Source organism: Sturnira hondurensis, unplaced genomic scaffold (assembly GCF_014824575.4).
Source record: "Sturnira hondurensis isolate 20B ecotype Veracruz unplaced genomic scaffold, ASM1482457v3 Scaffold0020237, whole genome shotgun sequence".
In the NCBI taxonomy this organism is placed as follows: Eukaryota; Metazoa; Chordata; class Mammalia; order Chiroptera; family Phyllostomidae; genus Sturnira; species Sturnira hondurensis.
Window position 1 is genome coordinate 3,178,670 of NW_028092868.1, and position 14,778 is coordinate 3,193,447.

General features: G+C 52.2%; 1 pseudogene; it reads right to left on the minus strand.

Annotated features, from left to right (window-relative positions):
- Positions 1 to 12,878: 12,878 nt before the first annotated feature.
- LOC118975292 (transcription elongation factor A protein-like 3) lies at positions 12,879 to 14,489 on the minus strand (annotated as a pseudogene).
- Between the last annotated feature and the right edge of the window lie 289 nt (positions 14,490 to 14,778).

A 14,778-nucleotide genomic window follows, 5' to 3' on the forward strand; every position in this document is an offset into this window, starting at 1 on the left:
GTCAGGGCACATGCCTGGGTTGCAGGCCAGTTCCTAGCAGGGGACTCACAGGAGGCAACCATACATCGATATTTCTCTCCCTCTCTCCTTCCCTTCCCCTCTAAAGATAAATAAATAAAATCTTTAAAAAAAAAAAAGAATAACCACGGGGATGTAAAGTACAGCATAGAAAATGGAATAGCCAAAGTACTTATACATGTGACCCATGGATATGAATAAGGTGTGGGGATTGCCTGAGAGAGTGAGGGGTGCTGGGTGAAGGGGAATAAAGGGGGGAAGTTGGGACAACTATAATTGCGTAATCAATAAAACATAATAAAAAATAAAAATCATTTACACCTGAAAACTAATACAAAATACTGAATGTTGACTGTAATTTAAAAATAAAATAAATAATTTATGAAAATTATTATGTGGTGTATGTGGCTTCCATTGTGTTTCTGTTGGACAGCATCGCTCTAGGAGTTGGGGGACACAGTGAGGGACTGGTGCTACCGCAGCTGCAAAAAATTCGGAGGAAACCGGGATTAGGAGCAGCAGGGGGCTACTGAAGAAGAGGCGGACACGTGGAGAAGTTTGATCCTGAGGGGAAGGAGGGAGGATGGCAGCCCAGGGAGGCCACTGTGTCCCAGGAGCAACAAAGACACTCGCCCAGCTTCTTCCTCCCTGTCAGGCCATCTTCCAGAAAGAGTGTCCAGCCACCCTCCCACCCAAAGACTCCAGAGAAGGCTCCTTCTCCTCCACCGTGGACACTGAGTTGGCCAGGGAGCTGCTGGGTTTGGACGCTAAGTACGGAGGAAGTTACTTAATCCCTGCTCAGGCCCTTCATTGCAAGGTGGGTTAACAAACACACTGCCCCTCTCTGACTCCCAGCCCTGCACCCTGGGCGAAGCGCAGGGGTGGGAAGGTGAGCGGAGATCAGGGCCCTCAGTGCAGGTGGAGCTGGGAGTTTGGTCGATGTCTGAGATGCGGAACATTTCTCAGAGGAGCAGGGTGGCCCAGGAGGAGGAAGTCAGCCCCCCAACCTGGCCGGACAAAGCTTCCACTGCGGGCACATCTCATCAGGGGCCAACAGGCAGCCTGGGTCTGACGCTCCTGCTTCCACCCTCCCTCTCAGCCACACGGAGAAACTGTAAACACTCAAATGCAAGGATTAACTCTGCGTGTGGTGTCTGGGACATTGTTAACAACTCTTGGCAGCAATGTCTGTATTAGACGGATCTTTGTAACCCCCAGCACCTAGGACCTGAGGCTTGCTAACACAGCCACTGTTCCATAAGACTGATGGAGGAAGGAGGGAGGGAGGGAGGAAGAGCAAATGACAAATCCGCTGAAGCCAAGAAGCAGATGCTTGAAATGGGCTACACTTGTTCTATGCTAGATATTTGGATGTGGCCAGCAAGGGGGGGGGTCCCTCACTGGCCGGACGCACAGCACCCGGGTCAGAGGAGAACAAATGCCCAGTACCCAGCATTCCGCCGTCCTTCCATCCTGCGGCAGGCACTCAGCCCACAGCTTTGGGAGACAGTTTATGTTCAGGATGAGTCCTTCCTGGGCTAAAGCTCTGCCCCTAGTCTCTTATCCTATTAAGTACTTTTTAAAGCCCCTAACGTCTTCTGTAAAAGGAAAGAAAGTGAAGAATTCCAGCTGGGTTAGGTAAGCCTGGCATGGGGGTGGGGGAACTGAGCTGTAGTTCCTGGACTAGCAAAGGGACTTCCCGAGCACATTAGGAGGGCTGCAGTTCCCCAGTATGGCCACTGGAGGGCACTTCGACCATAAAATACCAGATCTTCATCTCCCCGTGTTTGGAGAGCTGAGATTCAACTCAACAAACATTTAAAAATCAGCACAATATTGATAGTTCTCCAGTGTTGAATATCCAATACACGCTCAATGCCTTAAACTCTGTTGTTTAAATTCACTACAATTGCCGTGAGTTATCTTGGCTATTTAGAGGAAACTGAGGCTTAAAGAAGCCAAAGAATTTACCTAAGGTGGCTCAGCGAAGTACAGTTTGGGAATAAGGACTTGAACCCAAGCCGCTGGGTGCCAACCTTCAACAATGAATGCCCACAAGCCAAAAAGGGACTGGGTAGAAGAAGACATGAGTGCGCTACACAAAAAATTGTCTCTGAACAATTCACACATATGTGAAGCTTACAGGCAATTTGTACATTTCACGTGATAACGTTTCTCTTCCCCCTGAAATGGTGTTATTAAATAAATGAACGGTTTCACAATTCATGGTGTCTTCACCTGGAGCAAATAAAGTCATTGCAATACAAGGCAGGAAAAAGGAATTTTTTGTTTAACAGTTAAAAAACACTTACAGCCTCCCTGGCTCGTGTGGCTCGGTGGACTGAGTGCCAGCCTGGGGACTGAAAGGTCACCGGTTCGATTCCCGGCCAGGGCACACGCCTGGGTTGCAGGCCCCCTCCCAAGTGGGGGTGTCATTCAAGAGGCAACAGATCAGTGTTCCCCTCACACCTCGATGTTTCTCTCCTTCTCTCTCTGCCTTCCTCTCTCTCTAAGAATAAATAAATAAATAAAATTTTACCTGGGGGAAGCACTTACTTCTTACCCAGAAGTGTTCTAAGCACTTCACATAAACTCAATTAACCCTCACAACTGTGTCCGTCTGACACCCGCACTGATGGGATCCCCATTTCCAGGTGAGATACAGAGACCAGAAGAGGGACGCACCCTGCTCAAGAAACCCAGGCAGTCTGTCTGGTCCCCTCTGGCATTTGGGGACCCTTGCCTTGAGCAAAGGTGGGAAAGCAGGCGGCGAGGAGGCAGGATTGTCTCAGGCCGGGGACTCGAGAAGCTTGTGCAGCCAGAGCCCCTGGGGCCTCCCGGGGCAGGGGAAAGAGGAGGGGTACAGCAGCAGGAAGGCCCGGGAAGGGGAGGAGGCTGTTCCAGTCTAGGGGAGAGCGGAGGCCACCCGGCCCCCACCTCTCTCCAGGGACTGGCAGTTTGGGAAGTGCAGTGTGTGGTAGGAAAGGGCCAGATTGGATTACAGGGAAGATTAAAGGAGCTAAATTGGGCCTGGGGCTGGGGGAGGTGTTGGAGAAGGGAGCTGCGGAGGGCCGGCAGCTGGAAGGCCGGGAGAGGCAGCCCGAGCTGAGAGTGGGGGCAGGGACCTCACTGGAGGCAGGAAGCCCTTGTGACCCCTTCAAGGCTGGAATGTGGGGTCATCAAGCCAGGACATCCTCTTAGATGGAGCTGGGGGTGGGGTGGGGTCAGAGACGGTGACATCAGAGCTGGGGAGCCATGGGGGCCGGCACCCTAGGGGTGGCGGAGACAGACCTAGAGCTAGAGGTGTCCTGGAGGGAGAGGGGAAGAGCCCAGACCTGGAGAGGGAGGGAAGAGGCAGAGACCAGAGAAAGGGAAAAAGCCGGGGCAGAGACACAGCCTGAGCCCCATCCTAAGAGAGCGCCTGGAGCTTCAGGAGTGTCCTGGCTGGGTGGCAGGGACACTGTTGTTTGCAGGGTGTTGGCAGGGAGATGCACAACACAGAGTGGCAGCTGGAAACTTCCCTGGAGTGCCCTCCCGCGGTGCCTCCCCTCTCCTCTCTTCCCAGCCCCTCCCTGGCCTGAGTGGCAGCACCGGCTGTGGCCCCTGCCAGTCCCTAGGGCAGGTGGTCAGTGGTCTATTCTAGTATGCAGGGTAGTCAGGGAGCCTGGGGAAAGACAGAGGGGGAGAGCCTGGTACATCTCTTTGAGGCTGGATGGGGTGCGGACACCAGGGGGGCTCTTTGGAACAGTTAGGGGATAAGGTCTGGCTGCCGTGGGTAGGGAGAAAAACCTTCAGCACTCCATTTTCAACATTGTATCTCAGGATCTTTACAGCTGGGAAGGACAGTGTGTCTGGGACGTTCTGAGGGGCTTTGGGCTGGGACTAGGGCCATGGAAAGCCACAGCAGCTGACAGTGGACTCCCCAGCTGCTTTTGAACCCTAAGGCTGCAAGAGCAAGCCGGGCCCCCAGCCCCAGTCCTCCAGGGCAGCCTCTCCAGGACAGAATTACTGCCCAGGTCCTCTCCCAGGCCAGTTGAGGGCAGTCTGGGACCAGGGTGCACTGGGGGGAGCTTCTCCAGCTTGCTGGGGAGTTCCCGTGTCTGGCTGGCCTGAGGGCAAAGCGACCCCCACTGGCCTCTTTGTTTCCCACACAGGAGATCTTCAGTGCCCCCCAAGTCCTGTGAGAAAGGCCAGACTCCTCCCCCCATGGGGCCTGGCTGTCTAACAACCCACACTCTCCAAGCACACACCCCTCTCTGGAGAGCAGTGGGACTGGGGAGAAGAGCCAGGCAGAACGCTGGGAGGGGCTTTCCCACTGGTGGGCAGTGAGCTTTGCTTGGAGATGCCGGCATGAGGCTGTCAGAAGGGGAGGACCTGGAACTGAGCCCGCCAAGTCGATCTGTGGCAAGGCCTGAGAGACCACGAGAGAAGGAAGCAGGGCTTCTGCAAGCCATCATCCAAGCAGGGGTGTCCAATCTGCAGCTCACGGGCCCACATTGTGAATGTGGCCCAATACAAAATCGTAAATTTACTTAAAACATTATGAGATTTGTGTGTGTGTGTGTGATTACATGTCACAATGTGTTTAATGTGTGTCCCAAAACAACTCTTCTTCCAGTGTGGCGCAGAGACACCAAAAGGTTGGACACCCCCAAAGTTACAAATCCAGACTGTGCATTTACTTGCTGTGCAACCTTAGGGAAGTTATGTAGCCTCTCTGAGCCTAGCATTCCTAATTGTAAAATGAGAATAATCATTATATCCCAGTATTGTGAGGATTAGAGATGCAGTGATTATTATGATCATTTATGCATTTATTATTTTAAAAATATTTTATTTATTTATATTTAGAGAGATTGAAGGGAGGGAGAAAAAGAGGGAGAGAAGTATCAATGTGAAGAAACGTTGATTGCTTGCCTCTCGTACACACTTTGATCAGGGACTGAACCCACAACCCAGGCACACGCCCTGACCAGGATTCAAACCAGCAGCTCTGCTTTGCAGGATGATGCCCAACCAGCTGAGCCACCCTGGTCAGGGCCGAGATCCAGTGATTTTTACACGGCAGGTATCGCACCATGTATAGAGTAGGTGCTCCATAAGTGGTGTAACTGTTATTTTCAGAGGCAGCATAGCCCCTGATAAAGAGCTCTGGGCTGAGAGCTTCGGAGTCAAGCAGCCTTGGCTATTAATCTTGGCCCTGCACCTGCTGACCTGAAACAAGGATTCGAGCCGGTCCCTGGACATCCATGAACCGGTTTCTTTATCAGACGAAGGAGGCGCAATTTTCGCAACGGCCGACACTCACCGCGCGCTTACCGCGCACCGGGCACTGGGCTCAGTGCTTTGCAGACGCGTTCTCATTCAATCTTCCCAGAACGCCTCGGCTGTTACTATCATTTTACAGACAAGGAACCCAGGCTCCAAGAGGTAAAGCAACTCACCCCGGAGTGGCAGGTCCGGGATTTAAACCCAGGTAGTGACCCAGCAGCTGCTCCCCAACTTTCTCGCTTTGCCTGCACCTCTGTGGCGTCAGGTGGGACTTCGGCCACTGGCCGTCTGCCTGCACAGGTGAGAGGAGACATAGGGAGGAAGGACTGGAGCTACGAAAACTCTGAGGGCCTAAGACGGGGCGTCTTATGGACCCCAGACTCACGTTCGTTGCTCGGGGTGCTGTGACAGACAGTGGCCTGGAGTGGCAGAGAAGGCCCTGGGGTCTGAGTGGACTCAGCTGGTTGGAGGAAGAGCGGGATGATTCCATAAGGCTATATATAGCAGCTGTGCATAGTGACCCCGTGAGGTCATTGTCAGCCTGCTCGGGCCCTGTTTAAAGAAGCCCGCAGCCTCAGAGGGCTGTAGGAAACCTGGAAAGGGTCCAGGACAGCGGGGAGATGACCAAACTGGAGGGGCTGAAACCAAAAAAGCCTGTGAGGGAAGATGAGAGGAATGAATGAATCAGGGCGAAGAGAGACTGAATGACGGCACTAAGGACCTGGCAGAGAATTCCAGGGAAGAAAGGGCGCTGCCTTTCTCCATCTGGGTTGCCTTCTGAGAGAGACAGAGGGGCTCACAGCGCCACAGAGGGTTTCAGGTTGGGCCTTGAGAGGCCCTCGAGGGTGCGGGTTCCTGCTGAGGTGAGAGAGCCTGTGAAATCTCCGTGCCTCAGGGCTGAGTACCATTCTGTGCGTCTCAGCCGTTTCTGAGTCACCCTGACACCCTTCACCCCAGTTCTCACACACCCCGGACCCACCTCGGCCCAGGTGCCCCTGAGTCAGGTCAAAGGGCATTTTCTCCCAGTCTCCTTGGGGCTTTCAATGTGGGGAAGGGTGCACATCTGTGTTGGGGAAAGGGGTCCCCTCTGCCTCCTCAGGGGATGGATCAGGACCGGGCAGCGTTTGGAGAAGTTCAGGGGCACCCCCTGCAGACTGTGGGGAGTTGCGGGAGGTGAGTGGGTGTGATGAGGGGACAGCTGCGACTCTGAGAGCCCCATCTGTTGCGCTGGGCAGGACCACGTGCTCACACAGCGGAGGGAAAAATGTGGGGAGAGGTTGGGAGGAGGGCCTGGTAGGATCAAGGAACCTGGGACCAGGGAGAGCAGGGTCTGAGGACGTTGACAACACCTATGCCAGCAGGTGTAGCCCCGCCCACCAATCAACGATTGGTGGGATTCGGGCTGATCCGGGGCCGTGCCAATGGTCTGGGTCCCGCCTGAGGGTCAGTCTCCAGGGAAGCAATACAGTTTGGATTAGAAAAGGGCCTCTCTCAGCCCTGGCTGGTGTAGCTCAGTGGCTTGAGCGCGGGCCTGTGAACCACACGATCGCGGTTGGATTCCCAGTCAGGGCACATGCCTGGGTTGCAGGCCAGTCCCCAGCAGGGGACTCACAAGAGGCAATCATACATTGCTGTTTCTCTCCTTCTCTCTCCTTCTCTTCCCCTCTAGAGATAAATAAAGAAAATCTTTTAAAAATTATAAAAAAAAGAAAAGGGCCTCTCTCACCCCTTTCCTTGGGGTCACAACAGAGAGGGATATTTCACTTTAAGCAAAAGAAACTGAGACTCAGAGAGGCCCTTGCCAGCCCAATGTCACAGCCTGCCCGGACTCCCAGCCCTATGCTGCTCCCAACACATCAGGATTCCTTCCAGGGAACCTGCTCTGAGTGTAACAGGGCGCAGCCAGGGTGTGGGGCCCCCAAAAGGATTTGGAATGGGGTCCAGAACTCAAAGTTTCCAGGAAATATTAAGGTGTCCTCCCCACCCCCCAGGGGGAAGGGACAAATGGAGCTGGCAAAGTCCCCTCCCTTTCCCTCCACTGGACCTCTGTCCCCGTCCCCCCATCTCTTACTGATGCAAATAACACCCGGAAGGTACAGGATGCTCAGAGTCCATGAAGCAGTCTCACCTCCACCTTTCTCACTAGCTCCTCCCCCTTGAGGCTCAGCTTTAGCCCCCACTCCCTTCCCCCCTCCTCCACCACCTCCACCACCACCACCTCCGCCTCCCCAAGTTTGCCAGACGTCCTATTTGGTAGGAGAGATTGGGAGCTGAGAAGGAGATGCCGTCCGTTAGCTTCAGACTTCTCCTACTTTGGCAGAAAACCCGCAGAGCTCCATGTCTGTAAAAGGAGTGTGGGGAAGGAGGGGGCTGGAGCCCAGAGAAGGAGCCAGGTCCGGGATGTGGGGGTGATGGAGGGAGGTGGGGGAAGGACTTGTGAGAGCTGGAGTGGGGGTGCCAATGAAAGAAAGGGCCCAGGAGGGGTTGGGGGTCTGGCAGAGAAAGTTGGGAGAGGCAGGCTGTGCCTGAAGGTCTTACACTAATGAGACGTGGAGGGTAGCAGATGAGAGGGGACTTTGGTCCCCTCAGATGAGTGGGCCGCTGCCTGAGCCTAGGAAAGGGGAGGGGGTGCCTCAGGGAGAGACGAGTTACAGGAGGAGTCCTGCCTCCCCCCGCCATCTGGCTGGGCCCCCCAACTCAAGCCCCCCCCAGTGATATCAGGAAGAAACAATCGCCTGTGGACATTCCTTCCCTTTTACAGCCACTGCGGCTCGTCCTCAGCCCGCGGAGGTCAAGCAGCCCTTCAGCTGAGGAAAGGTGGATGGAGGGGGCAGCATGGGAGGGGGCTGTTCAGGGGAGGGGGCTCTGGGAGCACGGAGGCAGGGAGGAGTCAGGGAGCAAGGGTTCCGCTGGGAATACTCACGGTCCCATCCTGAGACTGGGCCCAGAGACTCAGGGTGTCAGATGCTGAAAGGACGTCAGAGATGACCTGGCCTGGTCCCCTTCACACCTGGACCTGAGGGGGGTGGGGGCATAGGGCTTGCCCAGGTGGCACAGAGAGTTAGTTGGTGAACCCTCAGGACGAGTGCCATGTCTTAGCCTCTGGATGAGCAGCCCGGCCCCACTCCCCCAGACTTGGGCCTCCTACCTGCCCACCAAGTGCTAGAGCTGAGGCAAGAGCCGGACTCCCTAGGTTCACATCTGCCACACTGTCCCCAAGGCTCTCATGCAATGGTGGCCTCCCAGCCCAACATGGCTCAGGAAGCGTGAGGTCCTTGGCTGGGAAACAGAAAGAAGAGGAGGAGGATGAGCCCTGGAGAGAGGGGCAAAGGGCGTGCGTTGGTGGAGGGAGGCGTCAGCTCTGTCTCACCCCAGGGACTCTGGGGTGGGCCTGGGGTAGGTGAGGCGCTCCTAGACGGGGCAAAGTGGAGGAGTCCCTTCTGTGTCTCCTTTTGGACCTCCTTCAGTTTTTCTCAACCCAAATGCTCTGTGCTGTCCTGGTCAGTGTCTCCACCCAGCTGTCCACTAACACCGGCCACCTGCCCCCTATCTGTGGGCTCTGGGAGGTCCTGTGGGTAGGCAGGCCCCTTGTCTTCTGGGGAGCCCTCTGTGAGGTTCAGAGACTGGGCGTCTGTGAACCCTGCAGACGCTGAGCACAGGGGAAGGCGGGGGACAGCCAATGCAAAGAAGCCTGGGGGCTGGAAAGAGCTCAGCAGTGCCCCTCAACAGAATGGGGTCAGGGGGCAGTGTGCCCGAGGCAAAGAGCGCACAAAGGAGGTGGGCAAGGTGGGCTGGGCCGGTCCTCTGGGGACCTGGGGGGCACCATGAGTTTGGGTTTTGCTGGTTCAGTAGTTCCAAGAAGGGAGAGAAACTGTCAGTGGTGAAATAGGGAGCCTCCAAAAGGCATGAGCACTCCCCAGAAATAACCGAGGGGCAGAGGTGTGAAAGGGGGTAGCCTGGCTCTGTTTGGCTCCCCGGTTAAAATAAGTGGCATAGCAGAGACACATCACCTGGGTTCAAAAGTAAGGAGGCATTTCCAACAGCAGAACTGTGCACTGTGCCGTGGTGGAGAGGTGCTAGGCACCCGATGCCTCTGTATGGAATGGAATGGGCTGCCTGCGGGCGCCAAGTTCCCCGGCAGGGGAAGGATTCGAGCTGGAGCCACAGTAGAGAAGATTTAACTGAGAAGTGGGGGCCTGGGACTGGTGAGCCTCATGATTTACGAAGTTACCTCCAGCCTGAAATTTCCAAGACTCTCCAAGGTCAGAGCGACCCGGGAAGATCTCAAGCAAACCTCAGGACTGGCTTTCTTCTTTAACTGATTCAAGTAAACGCACGGAGAACACCCACTGTACAACCCGTCATCTCACACACACAAATATACAAACTGTCTTCTTTTTCTGAGAAACGTTGAATAAACTGGTGTTGGGATGGCTCTTCCCATTTCTAATATCAATTAGCTTAAGTAAGAGGTGTGACCATAAAATAATGTGACCGATGAATTTGTATACGTTAAGTGTGTCCTGAGGATGTGCATAGTAGCTTTGTTTATAATAGCAAAATACTGAATGCACTATAAATGTCTGTCAATAAAAAATTGGCCTAATAATCTACGGCAAATTCATATAGTAAAAATACAAATGAGGGTATGCAGAGGAATGACTGACAACCTCCCATCAGAGAAAAATAACTGGACCAGAGGGAATTCTACCAACCATTTCAGAATTTATACCAAACTTTCTTTTTAAAAAAAAAGACTTTATTTATTTATTTTTAGAAAGAGGGGAAGGGAGGGAGAAAAAAGGAGAGCAACATCAATGTGTGTTTGCCTCTTACACACCCCCCACTGGGGACCTGGCCTGAAGCCCAGGCATGTGCCCCGGGATTCGAACCGGCAACCCTTTAGTTCACAGGCTGGCACTGAGTCCACTGAGACGCACCAGCCGGAGCTCAAACCCTTTCAATAATTTGAAAAGGAAGGAATTCTTCCTAACTCATTCTGTGAGGCCACCATTACCCTGATGTCAAAGACAGACAAAGACAAGCAGATGATAAAACTACCAGCCTTAAGGATATTGATGTAAAATTTCTCAACAAAATGGAGCAAACCAGCCCTGGCCGAGTGGCTCACTCAGTTGGAGCACCGTCTCATACACCAAAAGGCTGTGAGTTCAGTCCCCAGTCAGGGCACATACTTAGGTTTCCGATTTGACCCCCAGTCCTTCCCTGGTCGGGGCTCAGCTGAGGCCTGTGTGGGAGGCGGCCGATGGATGTTTCCCTCACGCATCATGCTTCTCTCTTTCTCTCTCTCTTGCTCTCTCACTCTCTCCTTCCCTCTCTTTCTAAAATCAATAAACATATTCTTGAGTGAGGATTAAAAAAGAACTACTAACAAACTAAATTCAGCAGCATATTAAAAAAATAAGGCACTTTATTTTTAAATTTTTTATTGATTTAATTTTTTTCAGAGAGAAGGAGGAAGGAAAACAGAGACGTAGCACATCAACTTGTTATTCCACTGATTTTTGCATTCATTGGTTGTTTCTTGTGTGGGCCCTGACTGGGGATTGAACCCCCAACTTCGGTGTTTCAGAGCGATGCTCTAACCAACTGAGCTACCCAGCCTGGGCCAGCAGCATTTTAAAAGGATTATATACCACGATCAAGTTGGATTGATTCCTACAATGCAGGGATGGTTCGAGAAATGAAAAATCAATTAGTATAATACACAATAACAGAATGCAGTAACCCCTCCCCCCACAGGATCATTTTTATTTACAACAGCATCAAAAGGAATAAAATACTTTGGAACAAATACAACCAAGGAGGCATCAGACTCGCACACTGCAACTAAAAAACACTGCTGAAACATACCGATGAAGACGGGAGTAATACAAGGGCACCTGTGTTCACCGATGGGAAGATCTAACGTTCAGCTGTCAGTACGACCCCAGTGATCCCCAGAGTCAGCGTGATTCCTGGCAAATGCCCACCAATGGCTTTTGAAGACACAGGAAAATCCATCCTAAAATTCATCTAGAATTTCACAGACCCCGAATAGCCAAAACATCTTGGGAAAGAAGAACAGAGCTGGAGGACTCACACTTCCTGATTTCAAAACTCACTAGAACTATGTACAGTAACCTAAACAGTATGGTACTGTCATAAGGACAGATACATAGGCCAGTGGGACAGGATAGAGAACCCTGAAATAACTCTTCCCATACCTGGCTGAGTGGTTTGCAACAGCAGGTGCCTAGACCATTCGGTGGGGAAGGGACGGGCTTTCCCCATACTCGCACTCCAAAGAATGAAGTCGGACCCTTACCTTTGCACCCCCTACAAGAGTTAACTCGAAATGAATCGAAGACATAAAACCATAAAACTCTTAGAAGAAAACACTGGGGTGAAACTCATGACATTGGATTTAGCAACGATTTCTTGGATCTGGCACCAAAAGCACAGGCAATAAAAGAAAAAATAGATAAATTGGACTTCATCAAAACTAAAAACTTATGTTCATCAAAGGATAATATCAGCAGAATGAAAAGGCAACCCGCAGAGTGGGAGCCCTTGCGCGCTGCGCTGAGCCCGGTAACCATCCAGACGGGTCCTCGTCATTTTTAGCCCACCAGGCCTGAGCGGTCTCCTGGGAAGGCTGCTCTCTCACTCTGCCCGTGCCCTTGCTGACACAGAGCATGTTTGGGGGTGCTCCTTTCTCACTTGTCTTCCACGCCTCAGACTGTTGTTTTACTGCCCTCCGTGGTAGCAAATCCTAAGGGGTGAAAGTGCATTTTGAAAACAGACCCAAGTGGTTCCGAGCCAAGTCTGGTAGAGATGGGGATTTTGATGAGGGAATAGATGGTTTTATTTGTTTGTTTGTTTGTTTTCTGCCTCACGCTGGTCAGAAGGGCCATTTCCTCTGGCGGGGGTGGGGGCATGGTGTATGTGGTGCTTGGTTTGGAAACTCTTTTCTTGATTGTTTTTTTAAAAAGATTTTATTTGGCCCTGGCTCGTATGGGTCACTGGTTGGGTGCCAACCTGTAAATCAAAGGGTTGCTGGTTCAATTCCCAGTCTAGGGCACATGCCTGGGTTTCTGGCCAGGTCCTCAGTAGGGGGTGTGTGAGAGGCAACCACACACTGATATTTCTCTCTCTCTTAAAAAAAAGATTTTATTTGTTTATTTTTAGAGAGAGGGGAAGGGAGGGAGACAGAGAAGGAGAGAAATACCAATGTGTGGTTGCTTCTCACGCAGCCCATCCTGGGGACCTGGCCCACAACCAAGCATGTGCCCTGACCGGGAATTGAACCAGCGACCCTTTGGTTCACAGGCCGGTGCTCAATCCACTGAGCCACACCAGCCAGAGCTCTTCACTATTTTACAAAGTGCCATGCACATGGAAGCAAAGAGCAGTGTAGAGTGAATCAAAAGGCTACTGGCAACAAGAGGAGTGAACACCTAAAGCAAAGCATCCGCTTAAGGTTAGGATGCATCACTTGGCAAACGCCCACTGGGGAAAGCAGGGTTGGAATATTTTCATCAGAGAAATCAGTATTGAAACCCAAGGGCTTTCAAAGACGTGGGGCATCATGGGGCCTGTGCATTTGGCAGCCAATGAAAAGCACTCATTTTCTACTTTATCCTTAGCTCCTCCTGAGCCCTTGGCCCGACTCGACACTCTTTCATCATCTCCTCACTTACAGGAAAGGCCCAGATGCCTAAACGCCTTTCCTGCAAGTCCCCCTGCTAGTCCTTGGGGGAATTGTCTGTCCCCCTGTCCATTTTTTGGTTGCTTTCTGGGGCACAGAATCTTCAGCTGGGCGCTTCTCGGCAGCCCGTGGCCAGCTCTCTGGCTGGCCCTCATCGCATACTTTCCCTTCACCTTTGAACTTGTCCCGATTTTCTTGTTTCCCCTTATCTGGCTGGCCCCCGCCCTGGTGCTCTTCCTCACTCACTTCTGGCTTTCTTCCTTCGCTGGCTTTTCTTCATCTTCTCTATCTATTTCACCTTCTGGCTTTCCCTAGCTCCCCAGCTTCCCTTCATTTTCACTGTAGAGTTTTTCCATGTTGAGGTGTCTCCTCCTTGTCCTGTCCTACAGGGACTCTGGAAAGGTTCCTCTTCCTTTTCTAGCCTTGCAGGGTGCTTGGGACAGCCCTGTGGGCCTGGGTGGAGGCGGCTCTCCCCTGGCCTGCAGCCGCCCGCCCTCGGCAGCTCAGGGAGCTGGTACTGCACAAGGCAACGAGAGGGAGTGGACAATGCTCGGAAGAAGGGCAATTTCCTTATGTGGTCTGGAGACTGTTTACAGAGAAGTGTTCCACAGACGTTCTGTTCTGCCCAGCATTGTGGAAATAGGTACACAGTTTACTAGAGTACATTAGTTAGTATTGTTTTGACTACAAGTGACAGAAGACAACACCAAGTTCCTTAAGTAAAAAACAGAAGGAAAAGTTTATTGGCCTGAAGGCCAGGCAGGACACTGAGAAAGCTCACCAAATCAAGGAAGAGCTGCATGCAGAGCCAGGGTCCTGGGGCTGGAATTTAGGATTACCTGGCTGGCATTCTCCTTCTCTCCAGGTGTCTCTTCTTCTCCTTGCGTGTTGACTGATCTTTCCTCCTGCTGCAGAAAGACCTCCCCAGTGGGCAGAAATCCTGGTTGTCACAGGCTCCAATTCAATAATCCCAATTCCATCTATAAATCCCAGGGAAGATCTCTGATTGGCCCTGCTCAGATCCAGCCCCACCCCTCAAGCCAATCACTGCAGTGAGAGGGATGCAGTTCAAAGACTGACTGGGAGCTAAGTCACCTATCCCCTCCTGGTATGTGTGTGTATGTCACTTGTTACCAAAATAAGGGGATGGAAGGAAAGCTCACAGGCCACTTTTAACTACAACAAGGGCAGTGCTGCCTTACATGTGCTAAGAACCCACATGGTCTCCAAAATTCTCCAGGAGCCTAGAATCTAGTATGGGAGATGAGACACAAAAATAACCAGAACGCAACAGCTTGCAGTGACTCGAGGCCTGGATATGAATAGCTGGAACTCCCCGCCCACCTCATAAGCTTGCCTCTGGGGTAAAAATTAGACACTTAATGGGAAAGGGCTTTGAAAAGACAGCAGTAACAAAGCCCTTTAGAGGTCACCTGGCACATGCATACCCACTCTGGGGGTACAGCAGGGGTGCAGGAATCAGACCCATTGTGTAGCTTCCTGAGCTACACAATGGGACTGATATTAGTTCCTACCTCACAGGGTCCTTGCCGAATTGGGGAACATGGGTGTTGAGCACTCCACAGAGTGGTATACAATAGGTGCTCAGTACAGGTAAGGTATCATTATTATATTTGTTACCTGAGCCTCTTCAGACAGCTATAGATTCAACATGGCGAGGCTAACATTCTCACTTTATAAGGAGGACACAGGGAAGTCAAGGAGTCGTCTGCTAGTAATTAGTCCTGCTGGTGGTGGACGAGCTAGGGGAGGACCAG